The 13,755-nt window shown below is 41.0% G+C and overlaps 1 protein-coding gene across 9 annotated transcripts in view; it reads left to right on the top strand.

Moving 5' to 3' along the window:
* Positions 1–13,755, top strand: part of TSPAN18 (tetraspanin 18) — a 121,230-nt gene that overhangs the window by 72,886 nt on the left and 34,589 nt on the right. Inside the window, exon 1 of one of the 9 annotated variants that reach the window (XM_064714398.1) lies at positions 8,614–8,729. The exons of the other annotated variants lie outside the window; for them this stretch is intronic. The gene's annotated coding sequence lies outside the window, so the exon portion shown is untranslated. Of the gene's footprint in view, positions 1–8,613; positions 8,730–13,755 lie in introns of those variants that run through there. 9 annotated transcript variants of the gene reach the window in all.

The raw sequence follows: 13,755 nt of genomic DNA, 5'->3' as shown, positions 1-13,755 counted from the left end.
ACAGGGCAGTCCTGCATCTCAGCACCCCAGCCAGCCCTGCGAAAGCAGAGGTCATGGGGGGAGAGGTGGGCAAAGTAATCCCTGTGCTCTTGGAAGCAAGAGCACAAAGTCCACCTGATGCAGTTTGTAAGCTCAGAGCTTCCCTTTACTTTGCTGCTGTTACTATTATTTATCATCATTATTGATAGGAGGAAAGTGCAGCCCAGCTGCTCGGCGCAGAGATCTGAGGGCTCCCGCAGGGTGAAGTGCTTGGTGCCACTTAGCAAAGCAGCCACTGTGCTGTCTGTGGCGTGTGCACTTTATTTCACATGCTTGTTCTGAGCCTCCTGCTGCTGCTCACACTACAGCTGCTGACAAGTAGCCTCCCTGGCAACACGGAATCACAGCCTGTGGCTTGAGACCCTGTGAGTATAATACGAAGAAGGCACTGACTGCTGAATATTTAAAAATAAATTATTTCATCTTAAACATGAAAATGCTCTTTGCAGCTCATACACATCACTGCTTGGTGACAGTGACTGGCCAAGTCATGCATTATTCTTGTGTTCAGAGGGTACTATGCTGACTGTAGGGCAAAAACCTCCTCTCTCCTTTGCTGAGCACATGAAAGCTTATTGATTGGAGGATGACCTGTTGTTCGGCACATGGGTAAATATCTATAAACTTCACTGACTGAGAGAAACCAAAAATAATTTTTAAGCTCAACTAGTTTAAATTTGGGCTATTTCATATTGCAATGGGTTTTGCTGTATACATCTGTAGAGCATTGTGCTATTTCAAACAGCACTTAGGAACTGTGTCAGTAGTGGTAATTAACCTTTAGACTGAGAGAGCATGAAAGATGTCAAATAATGGATCAGGGTCCTCTTGCTCAAAGTACAGTCAATTTCCATGACAGGAATACTACCTGATCTATGAATATATACTGCCTGATCTACTTTAATATGTGAAAACAAATTAGTGTAATGAAGTGCCTGTGGCAGGGAGATGAACACCTGAGCAAAGTCACATGAAAGATTGGCTCGTCTTCATTGCTGAAGGAGGACAGCACCAAACTTTGAAGTAATATTAGAAACAAAACTGTTCGAAGTCTGAAAACCTGAAGGGTTTTCAAGACAAACAGGAGAAGGTCAGGAAATGTGGAGCAGTTTTTCCTAGGTCTTTAGAAAATCTTATTTATGAAGGTATTTGCATCTCTGCAAAACGGGTGCAGATGATTCATGACACAAGCGCATTGTTCTGAGGTTGCAGTCCACACTTTGTGTTTCTATTTACACATGCATGAAGGGTGTCAGAGGATGAGAGATGGGGCTCACTGAGATTCCTTGTGAGGCAACTGTTGAAAAGCTGGGCTGAAGGTGAATGTGCTTTGTCTTGGCTCTGTGTGTGTGTGTATAAATATATATATATACATACATACATATATATGTATGCAAATATGCACACAAAGCCACTGATTGTCAGTAAATAGCTATTCACAGAAGGCTAGTATCTATTGTAACCCTCTTCTCTCTACTGAAGGTGAAGTTACACATTAAATTGCTATACTTTGGTACAAGGGTGTTGTCATATGAATTGTTTATTGCTCTCTTCCTCCCATCTTCATAAATAAATTTCTTATGTGTTTTACCTGATTATTTATTTAGGTAAACCAAGTATATGCTAACTAGAAAATATGCTCAAGAAAATTCCATCTCCTAATCAAATTTTAGTATTAATATCCCAACAACCTGTTGGATTAAGCACTTTACACCATATAAATATTTTTGTTTAAAATGGAAACCACTCCCCTTTCTCCTCCCCAATTTCTATTTTTAGAACTAGAGAAAACATATGAAAGGCCTGTGTAATTGGAAAATTGAAATGGGAGGAGTGAATGTTCACTCTGGCTCCTGCTGAAGTCAAGAGTGGATTAACATTTTTGGGAACCATATTAGTATCAATTAATTTGAAAAAAACGGTGACCAGAATGGAGGTTGAAATTCTTACCTCTGTACACAGATCTGTGTGACTGACAAGGCTGGGCTGAACACCAGTTTTGTTGAGAGTGTAAGGAATTATCACTACTCAACCACCTCTACTGGGGAAAACAAAAAACATAAATCACAACATGTAGGAGGACAAATAGTTAAAGAAGTGCAAGAAATTCTGATTGAAAAATTTTTTGAAAGTTTCAAATCAGACTTAGGTATGGCACACCACCTCTTCTTCCAGCCAAATAACAGTAGTAACTGGAATAGAAATTAAATTGTACATGTGCAGTATTGAAATACTGAATTTAAAATAAAACCCCAAACCAAAACAGAAATAAAAAAAATCCAAACCTGATTTCAAGTTTTGTTTTAAATAAGTGTTGGGAGGTTGTTTTCCCCACAGCATAGGCAGACAGATCCAAAATCTATAAAAACTTGTAGTCTAGTCTCAGATTTTTTGTTTAGTGAATCAGGTACAGTCTCCACTAAAGAGTTCACCATTGCATTGAGCTTTAAATCCTTTGGGCAACTAAAAAGATGATTTTTTTTTTTTTTAAGGCAGCACCAAAAGAAGCATAATTATTTTTATAAGGTTAAACAATTAACCTCTCCTTCTAAATTTAGCACCGTCCAAAACTGAAAACCTTAACTAATGAAAGGGAAATGGTACAGGATTAGTAAACTGCTGTCTTTCCCTCCAGCTGTGGGACATCAAAGATGTATAAACCTTCATGTTCTGTTGCTTTATTGAAAATTCTCTCGTATCCTTCTGAGTGATGTGGAAGGGATGGGATGTTACAGCTGTGTTTTGACAGAGCCTCAGTGCATTTTGCTGGTCTTTCATGGCATTGCAGAAGTTTCTTTTGTCTCTTTTTGATTTTTATTGTTGTTCTTTTGAGACAATTTTCCTGAAAACAAAAGGTCATGGTGGCCTTCAGTGTGACTTATGTGGCAATGATGAGTTTGCAGCAGAGATATCATGTGCATACATTTGGAGTTGGCTTAAATAAATTAATTTTTTTAATGAGTATGACAATGTATCAGCCTAACAGAACCAAAGTCACCCTCAAACCACTGATTAGAGGAAAATAATTAGGATTGAATGATAAATTTAAATTCAACTGCAATTTACAGGAGTGTTTGTTTAAAGAAGAGCCAACAAAAAGAATCTTGGCTCTGAGGATCACCAGGAAAAAGCCTCTTTATATATTACAGCCATGTAGCAACCAACTCCAGAGATGAATTGCTGGAAGTGACATGTCTGATTTATTGCCTACTGCAGCTTTGAGAGTGTTTGCAAACTGAAGTGTTATGGTTAGGATGATTATAATTGGGGTTTATTTTATTTTAGAGAGAGGAAGAAAATAAATATATCTTTGTGGCTCCTGGATGTAGATGACTTCAGTGGTTACTTTTGGTCCTCGTGTGCCTTTTCCCTGCAAAGGGAGCTGAGGCTGGGCAGTGGGAGGAGAGCCCCAGCACTGACCCCACTGCAGTGGGACAGCAAAGGGGTGCACAGACACGGGGCTTTGCCAGAGACAGGCAGATCTGGTAGGGCGCAAAATGACACTGTTATCCTGGTGTGAAGTTCTGATTGGATTCATGGATTTGTCAGTGCATTGGAGTTGGAGAATAACTCTCAATGTCTGGGCAGAGTGGTCTGTATAAGATGCTAAGATCTAACTAGTTAGTTATTTTATATACTATTCACTGTGTTACTATTGTTCATCCTAAATTCCCCAAATGCTTCCTAACTTGTACACAATGGAATTCCAAGTGGCCTTTTGAGCAAGGACAGTACCAGACTTGAAAGATCAGGACCTTTAATCTGTGTAGTACATTGCAACTTCTGTAAGTTAGGTTTGTGCAGAAAAGTGTGTTTTTCATCTAATTTTAGCTCAATAGCCTGGTTGCTTGTGTTCCCTGATGAGAACTGGGAAGACCAAGAATGTCAACCTGAATCTTCTGTCTCCCACGTTCCTGCCCCATTGACAACACCTCTGGCTAGTTCTAACAGTCTGTCCTGTTTTGATTAGAAGTTCCATCCTAGATTCACAAAGATATCACAAAATTCCTGGGTTTGAGTTTTAAAACAAATCCAAGCAGTAAATGTCTCTTCCAAACCAGAAAGAAATTCTCAGCTCAGACTTAGGCTTCATCTGGAAGGTGCAACAAGCTCTCAGGAAGTCCATGATATTCCATCATGCAGAATGATAGGTGAAAGTGAGTAGCCATCAGAATGCAAAAATACAAAGAATTCAAATTAGAAAATGCCTCTCAGAGATTGTGTTTTCAGCTTCTGGCTAAGCTGTCTTACAGAAAGTATTCAGTTCAAACCTTTTTCAATTGTTTCTGTTTGTGCTGAGAAAAAAGAAAGAAAAATCCAGAGAGAACAAATTCATTCAGACCTGGTTCATCTCTTTGTGCTACCTGTATTGCCAATGTGGGTTTGTGCTTTGCAGAGACCTGGATAAAATTAACTGGATATCCAACACAATCAGGGAACATTCTCACTAAGTAATAATGAAGAGGAGATGAACTATCCTCTCACTTTTCTTGAAACCCTCCTATTTTAATATCCTTCTCATCCTGCTGGCAAGACGCTGAAGCAGCACCAGCCATCCAGTTAAAACACAGAGTAGTCAGATGTTTCAATCAACTCAGATTTCCTTGAACACTTACTCAACATTCACTGCAACTCTTATAAAAATGTCTAGACAAGTCATTGCTTAGGATACCAGCTCATTTTGTAGCTGCTGCTTTACAACATTGTGATTTTAAAATACAATTTTACAAGTGTTACTTTTACTGAGTACATATTCTTTTTCACTGTGCATTTCTACATGCCAAGAGTATGAGCAGGCTGGAAAAGGGACCAGTGTTGTAACAGGTAATACAGAGCTCTGGACATTCTTGATCCTGCTACTCTTAAATATATTTCCTCTGTTTTGGGTGATTGCATATCATAATGCATATCATGAATATTCAAAATATATTGAAAGCAACTCATTCTTTGGGAAGAAACATTCTATGTTTGGTCAGATTGCCTATAGCTAAACTATTTGCTGGTCCGCTAGCTCTGGAAAAGAATATTCTATGTTCCTTTTCTGAGAAAAGTTGTGTGGATACAGCAAAGTATTTCTGGTAAATCAGACCTGCCCAAGAAAATGGGAAAGCTTTTACCCTACTGACACTTTCCCCTTTCACAAAGTTTCTTAGTCTGAGCATCCAGCAGTGAAGTGGGTGCTTCAGTGCAAGTCATGGATGTACTGTCAGCCAAGAGTGGGTGAAATGTGGAACCAGAAGAGGAAGGATGTGGTACAGGCACTGAGTGCCACAAAAAGAGCAATGTGAAGGTGCCCAGAGTGAGACCTGTCCTGGGGATTGTGGGAGATCCTCCCCTTGTTAGAAGTGCTGAGAAAGTCGTGGCAAAGGGGGATGCATCACAAAGGGGGCTGGCTCTGACCCCATTGCAGAGAGCTCAGATAGTGCCTTCTGTGCTTCATATCCCCTGCTTTCCTGAACAATAACTTCCCCAGGCTCCCCCCACAAACCTATGAAGAAAAATAGAGGGGAAAAATTATTTATTTAAAGTCTAGTACTTTAAATAAAAGTACTTTAAATGCAGTGAAGCTGCATTAATAAGCCCGCATGCCTAGTAGAAGAAAAACCTCCCTAAACATGATGAAAAATAAATCCCCCTGAGTCCTCAGCATCCTGCTTGAGTCACTAATTCCCCAGGGCAGAAAACAAAGCAGGCAAAAAAAGTTTGTTTTCACATAGCAAAGCCAAAACATTTCCAGTTCTGATTTAAGATGAGTCGTGGGAGCCGTCTCCTCTTTAATGTAACATGGGGCCAGTATAGGTGAGTTGATAAATATACAAATTGATTTATTTCCTCACCCTATAGAGAGCACCTATTCCTTTCTGTGAGACTCATGTCTGCATGTGTTTTTTTTTTTTTTTCTGAAGCTGCCCCAAAGTGCAGGGGACAGTGACAGCCAGCACTGGGGCACAGGGAGGGCTCAGATGCCTGAGTCACATTTTCCACAAGCACAGCTCCTCATCTGGCTCCAACAGCCAGCTCCAGTGGGATGTTGTCCTGCTCCTTCCTCTCTTCCTGGCTGCCTGCACAGGCTGTCCCATCTCTCCTCTTCTGATGCTTTTTGCCTCTTTGAGACATCTCTGGCAAAGACTTCAACATCCTAAGGTTTCTACAAATAGTACCTGCAGCTCCTGAGGGAAACAACAGAGTACTCCCCTGGTTCCCTGAGGCTTTATAAATACATTCCCAACTAAAGGCAGTTTATAAATCTACTCAGCCACAGAATTGCACGTTTGATGAATATTCTCCACTTATGATGGGATAGGAGGGCAGAGAGTGAGACTTTGTGCTAGCAAATGGTCCCTGGCTGGAAGCAGTCTGCTAATACTTTTTCAATGAACTACTGCTCAGGGCTTGACCCAGAAGCACAATAGAAGGTGCATGATTATAGCTGTTCTGATTAGGGCTGATAATTGTTCTGTTCTCATTCATAAATGTAATGGTTTGTTAATAACATCTGATTTGGGAATATAGTATAGTCTATCAACTAAAGGTGGCATAATGACATTAATAAGGGTAATTGAGGTGCTTCTATGATCTGCTTGCTCTTTGGTTTGTTAATTAGAAATTACTTTTCTTAATATATGATAGAAATGATATTACTTCGCTGTGAGGCCTGGGCATCTTGTAGGAAAAAGTGTTGTGTCAGTCTGCACTGTTAGTATGTTGCTGGAATATCTGTAGGGTGGTGAGCACAGGGACATGAACCAGCCTAGTATGTGTCAGGTATTGTGTGTCTGTGTTTATATTTTGTATAAATACAGCATGTGCTGTTACTTATGGCTGCACGTGTCTCTTGCTGCAAGACTGGGTGTGCAAGGCTGTCTGGGATCCATGGATTGATTAAAGAGCTGTTACAGGAGGAAATGGAAATGAGAGACAGACAGGCTGCTGAGCATTTAACCCTGGAGAAGAACCTTGGCATTTCATCTTCTATCAACGTTTGCCTGTAACTACTATTAGCATTAATTATGGAGATACTTAGTGAACACCCTGTTAGCCCTAATTAGAGCTAATGGAAGATATGTGTGGATGTTAACAGGACAAGAGACAACCAGGCTTCCATTTCTAAGGTTAAATATTCAGTAGCTCCCTCTTAGGCATAACCAGCATCCTATAATCATGCAGTCAGACTCATCCAAAAGTAGAACAGTTTCTCCTGTCTTTTTTTTTTTTTCCTCTCTCTCCAATTATGGCCACCTTACACTATTTTTGCTTAAATTAAAGAGCGAACAACAATGTGGCAGTGACCCCAGTTACCTTTACTAATGTAATTATGCTACCTCTCCTCTATTCATAGTGCATCTCAGAATCAGTCTTTATTAGCAAACCATTTGTTGCCCCTTTTTCTATCCTTTTAATGAAGGCTAGTAGAGGCACTTAAGTGGAGCTGTAAGGACTTGGCTTTGTTCTGAACAGAGACCCTGTGACAAAGAGCTCAGGGCCTGAGTGCTTGAGTAGGTCATGCAATATCCAAGGTCTGTAAAGCTCCTATCGCTGTGTTATTGTTTGAAGCTGTAAACACCTTCTCCTTGCACCCAGTACCTTTGGTATTTTGAAAACCAGTGTTACTGAAGAATTGAGGCTGCAAAATGTAGAGGCTGTGTCATTACCCTGCTGTTGGGAATGATGGCACTTCCCTGCTGCTAATCTCTGCCCAGCAGGTGAGTGTCCTCATGGAAACTGTCTTTTCAGAACTGCCTTGGAAACCTGACTTGGTAACTCTCCCTGAGAGCCCTAAGCCTGCCTTGGGTGGTGTCACTCATTAGGGTAGGGTGTGCTCCTCTGTGGTCCATTTCCTTTGCCATGGACAAATGTGGTGATCTTGGGTAGTGTACTAGGCAAAAAGTGCATTTTTTTTCCAGACAATCTATTATATAGTTCTGGGGTTGCCAGTGCAGTGCCACTTGAATGCTGCATAGTTGCAATCTTATTACCTACAACCTGTAGTTCCCAGGTAGTTGCTGGCTGGAGCATCTAGGAAGAAGTTCCTATCACTAGATTGACTGATATGCTATCAACTGATTTGGAAAATAACATTAGAGCTTTGAGAAGAGAAAGGATAAGTTGTGGTGTGTCCTTGACAAAAAATATCCCATCCTTCCCTGGTGTATTGAATAATACTAAAAATAAACACAAAAACATGTACATATTTCTCTCCTTCTGAACTAACGGCACTACATTTCTCAGTTAACCAATAAAAATGCCAGTGGCTGCCTTCCTGCAGGATGGTGCCCTGTAAAAGGTACGTTGGATAGATGACAGTGCAAGGCACCCTGAACATCTTTAAAAGGTCACTTGGGTTTCAGAAGAGCTTAGTGTTCTAAGGAAACATGTCACAGGTGTTAATGGGTGCAGTGTGTTCTTAAGAGAAAAGCCATAAAGCAGTGTTACCCCAGCTTTCCAGCTTGGTGGCTTTCTCACTTTTGATACATTAAGTGTATCTGGAAGCAGTTCTAAGCATAAGCACATCTGTGCTTGGCCCAGGTGCCACATTTTCCCTTTTGCAGTAAGTTCCCATTGTGAGTGCTGGCTGAGGATCCCACTCCCACCTGGGGCTCATCTGGGGCTCAGACAAGGCACCTGACTTCTGGGGCTGAGTGGGAACTTGGTCTCCACTCATGTTTACCTGGAGGATGAGTTGGGGAAAGGTTAGTAGATTTTGATTTTAGCTATTTTTGGTGTATTTTCTTAATGTTTCTACCTATTTCTCCAGTTGTGTAGTTATAAGAGCCTGTTTCTCTTTGTGGTGGTCACAGAATCTGTTCAGCCTTATAGTTAATGCCATTTTCTTTAATATGTAATGTGTTCACAGGTCAGACCTACATGTACTTCTTTTAGTGGCCATGTAAAGGCTAAAGTTCCTATATTTAAAACAGGGGAGCAAAAAGGCTTTGGTAAAAGGCTGATGGTATTTTTCTTCAGAGTTTGGAGTAAGTTCATTGATTTAGGAGCTCTTGTGCACTGTATGAAGTGGACAGATGCTAAGAAACCTTATGCTATGTTATGCAGGGTCGCTAATTAAACTCTTAGGTGTACAGTTAAAGTGGCAATATCCCTACTACAATATGGCCTACTCCAGTTTTTGGGAAAGAATATTTTTTTTCTGGTGTACCTCCATTTAGATCTTCTAACAAAAAGGATAGATACATCATCTTTAAAAAGGAGAAAAGCACTCACATTATAAAGTTTCTATTAAATTGCTCTCTAAGCCTTAAGGTACAGTAGGAAAAAAACTGATGCTGTAAAGGGAACAGAGTCATGACATATCACTTTATTTCAGCTAGAAAAATGTGTCCTTGCTTGGAGCAGAAGCTGCTTCCCTGATGAGGCCGTGGCCTGCTTGTGTGGTTGGGAAAATGAAACACAGTCTGACTGGAGATCTTGTCAAACCCATCGAGGTTAAGCACCCTTTGCCCCAGGCGAATTCCCTTGTTTATATGAGTCACTGCAGCCAGGCTGGAAAATGCAGGTCTCTAAGCAAAGCTGGGGTAGTAACCACAGGTGGTAACTTAAAGCTGCCTTCATGAACTAAACCCGCATTTTCAATCCTTAAAAAAATGAATGTGTAAAGTAAATTCCTCCCTATCTTGCCTATGACTCATATAAATGTATCATACTTCTTGAAGCAGATATTTAAAGTCTCCAACCAAAACCTTACACATCTGTGCCTTAATTAAAATCAGTTTATTTTGTAGGTTAGTAGCTTATACCATACCCATCAGTGTAATGATTTTTTTTTTATTAAATGGCTGAATGAAATCTGACATTACAGGAATATCCCATCCTAGAATGAATTTTTTTTTAAAAAATCTCTGGACCAAATAATGGTCCAGTTGAAAGGACTAATTTCAGATTCACTGAGCCAAAAGCAAAGTTTAAGTAGTGACAAAATCATTATTCTGGGTGTTTGATATAGATTTAGCAGTATTTCATTGATTTACAGAAATTCTTTCCCGGGGTTGGTACTGATAAGAGGGTAGTTACCTCTGACTGTAGTTTTTTATCAGAAAAATATCCTGGCTTTTACTCCAAAATACTTTGGAGTCACCTAATTTATCTGTAATCTTCCCAGGATAGCAGGGAAAGCTGCACATAAGTATTAGCTGAGACACCTGAGCAGTGTGACCCTGACATAATGGAAAGATAGCATATTATATGAGATGTCATCTCACCAACAAAATGAATTTTAGGAGCTGGTATTTCATACAGGATACATGAAGTGCTTAAATGGAAGCTTAGCTGGCACTCGCTTTTGTTCTCTCATTCTTTTTGACTCACAGATTTGTTAGGATACTTCTGAGCAAAATCAGATTTTCCAAATGACAACTCATACGCAAAAATCAGATGACAAAAAAGATTAATATGGTATTGAGATATGGTAATGATACATGGCTAACAGTGTCAACACCGTGCATTGCAGAAGAGAGGGAAACTTAGGAAATAAAAGGTAAAATAGAGCCTCTCAAAATCTGAAGCACGAGGAAGAGAAATACAGACAAGCCTGTGCTTGGAGGAGAGGAGGGGGGACAGTCCAGTCAGTCAGGGCAAGGTGAGCCCATGCTTGTTTCAGCAGCTGCAAAACTTTGGGGAAAGGTTGCACATCTCTGTGTGCTCACTCTTTGGGGTTCAAGGGGCTGAAAGGGGAGAACTTGGCTCTGCTGGTGGGGAGTGCTCAGCTCCAATGAGTTGCAGCATTTAAACAGTGAAACTGGTGAAGGACAAATGGAGTCAAAGCTATTCTGCAGGGTTTTCCACAGTGGGCCAGCATCATCACCTGCTTTCCCCTGGCCCATAGGGAGTGTGCAGGCTCAGAAAAGGAGCTCAGCCTATCAAAATGATAGATCCCTAAGCACATGTCCTCCTCTCATATTTCTCTGTGCATCTCTGGTACTTCATCTTCCATCTCATCAGAGTCACACTGCACTCACCTCTAGAGCACCTGGGTGCACAGCTTGAAAGGATGGAGGTTAAGAATGGGCTCAGAGCTGGAGGAGGCTGGTGCAAATAAACAGAAATACTGGAAGGCCGATTTACATTAATGCATCCTGTATTCAGATTATTGTGCTTCACCCAAAAGATGTAAGAACAAATCTGTTTTTCCAAGCCATGCAAGTAGCTGATCCCTTACTGGGGGAAGTTTTTCAATGCAGCTTCTGTGCTATGAATATGAGACTATTGGAAGTGCCTGCTTCAAATTCCTGATTGACACTGTGCTGACTGGAAAAATTTAGTTTCTGAGGTACTTCTGAAGGGACTACATTTTCCAAAAATGTCCCCATGCCTTATTAGCAACTGGGGCTTCCAGGACACTGATCCTTGATCCCAAATGCCCTGAAGACTCTCCTATCTCTGCTGGCTCCCTGAAAGAGCTGGTTCACACCACTGTCAATGGGGAACAGCATGGAGGGTGGTGTGTGCCTGTGGTGCTGAACATGGAGTTTCAAAGTGCACTGAGTTGGCAGTGGCCCTGCAGATGTAACCAGGATGCTCAACCCCTGTGATGTGACCTCTCACTGTCTGGGGGCCCTGGTGGTGCTGGTTGGTGTGGGACCTCAGCTGTGTTGTGGACAGTGTCCACTTTTAAGATTACAAAGCTTGCTGTGTATTCATCCGAAGATCCTTGACTTGCGGTTCTCCCAGTGAGAAATTTCCTGGTATGACCTGTAGAGGAAACTTAAAGGGATTGTCTGTTTGAGGGCTGCAGGAGAGCATTTTTGGGGGCATCAGCTCTAAATGTATATTTCTACAGTTTTAAGCACATTGTTGAAAGGAATGTGGAGTACAAACCATCTGACGTTTTGTGGTCCATATGAAGGACCCCACCTGGGGTTTTTGTACTTGAACAGTTTTAAAAAATACTAGCAGTCACTCAAAATACTTGTTTTCATCTAAAAATGACAATATTTTGAATACTGTCTTCTGGGTACATTTTTTCCTGTTTTCAGTAGAGGCAGCCTGGCGCTCTCATAGGATACCAAACTAAATCTCTGAAACCTCATGGGTGACCGATAAGTGTTGCTGTTAATTATCCTAAATACAGGGGGTGGTGGAGGGTGATGAACACCAGCTTGAAATGACTTGCTAACGTCTGTGAGTTTCTGTGAGAGATGTTAGCAGAAGTGGAATATTAAAGTCGTTTGAGCACTAGACAGGAGACCACAGAAGCTGCCCAGGACACCTGCTGGGTATCCTGGAGCAAAGCCACATCAGCTTTATAGAGGACACAGCTTCATAAAGGGCTTTCAGACTAATGTGGAAAGCAATCTAAGGCTTAAATGGTATTAATGTTCTGATGCAAGGTGGTTTGTGCATCAGACATGAGGAATGGTAACCACAAATCTTGTAATGAAATTTGTCATAAAATTTATTGTCAAATGTATTTACATGGCATGACTCCTCAATGTTTTCAGAAAGATTCTTCTCCCCGTGCTGACTGCAGGGATGGGAGAAGAGGCTGTTAAATGCTGTGTTTCTTGAGACAACTTTTCTTGTCCTTAATGCAGAGCAACTCTGCAGCCTGCCTAGGAGATTGTCCCCAAAGGCTTGTCTCTCTGTGCTCAGAATAGTTTGAACATCCTGTTGTTTCCTATGTTTTCTCAGCCTTAATCTAGGCTGCTTTGGCTCTTTGCTCTGCAGAGCAAATATATAAATAGCAAAATGATGTCAAAAGTATCATTCTGATACTTTTAAAATATGGAGGTTTTAGCTGAAATGCAGCATTTCTTTCAAATTGCATGCTGATCAAGAAAAGAGGCATAGAAAAGAGACATAGCAAAGTGTGGGTATAGTGAGCTCTAGCCACTGAAAACTGGTGTGATTTTGCATTCAGAATTCAGCCCAGTCCTGACTGATGTGGAAGTTAGCCTGTGGAGTCCTGTTCCTCATAAGAGATCTGGTTTTGTTCTGCCTAAGAAGGTTGCCTAGACTTTCAAAATCAGAATTGCCCAGTTGGGTCAGAGTGTGTTTGTGCTTCTTTTGGGTGGGAAGAGGAAGGTACTCATCAGTACATCTACAAATTGTTTTTGTTCTAATTTAAGGCCATGGGATCAGCTTGTGCCTTCATCATTCACTGACACATTTGTAATTGTTCCAGCCCTTCTGATTTGAATTAGAAAAGGTTTCATGTCTTTAGTTTGTAAGTCTGACTTCCAGTGGGTAAAATAGAAGTGAAGGCTGAGTAAAGCAACCGGAGTATTTCCATAGTTACATTCGCTGCTTCAGTTTTGAGAGTCATTAGGATGCCCTGTGAGTGCATGCCAGTTTTTATGTGTAGGTTTAGTTTTTATGTTCCAGGCTTTGCCCCAGGCTATACCCAGGGCTCTTGCAAGCCATGCTGGCAGTGAAGTTTCCAGTGCTGCTCTCATGTGTTATTTAGGTTACAATAGAGCTAAAAACCTACTTCACAATCAGAGACTCAATCCTTTCCCCCCAAAGCTCACAAACCTTAAAACAAAGAGTGCCTGGGGAGGCTCTCTGGCACTGTATTAAATATCCTTGACAAGAAAAGGTTTCTTACAATTGTGGCCTTCCTAATAGGCACCGTGGGTAGTATCAACACAAAGATATCTGTATTACATGGTTTGACCTGCTTTAACCTCAGCCAGTCTCCTGGAGATTTAGAAAATATCTGTTCCATACAAAGGTCTTGGCTTTCAGGCAAAGTAGAAGCAGCTT

Source organism: Zonotrichia leucophrys, chromosome 5 (assembly GCF_028769735.1).
Source record: "Zonotrichia leucophrys gambelii isolate GWCS_2022_RI chromosome 5, RI_Zleu_2.0, whole genome shotgun sequence".
NCBI lineage: Eukaryota > Metazoa > Chordata > Aves > Passeriformes > Passerellidae > Zonotrichia > Zonotrichia leucophrys.
This window is presented reverse-complemented; position numbering and strand designations above follow the sequence as displayed.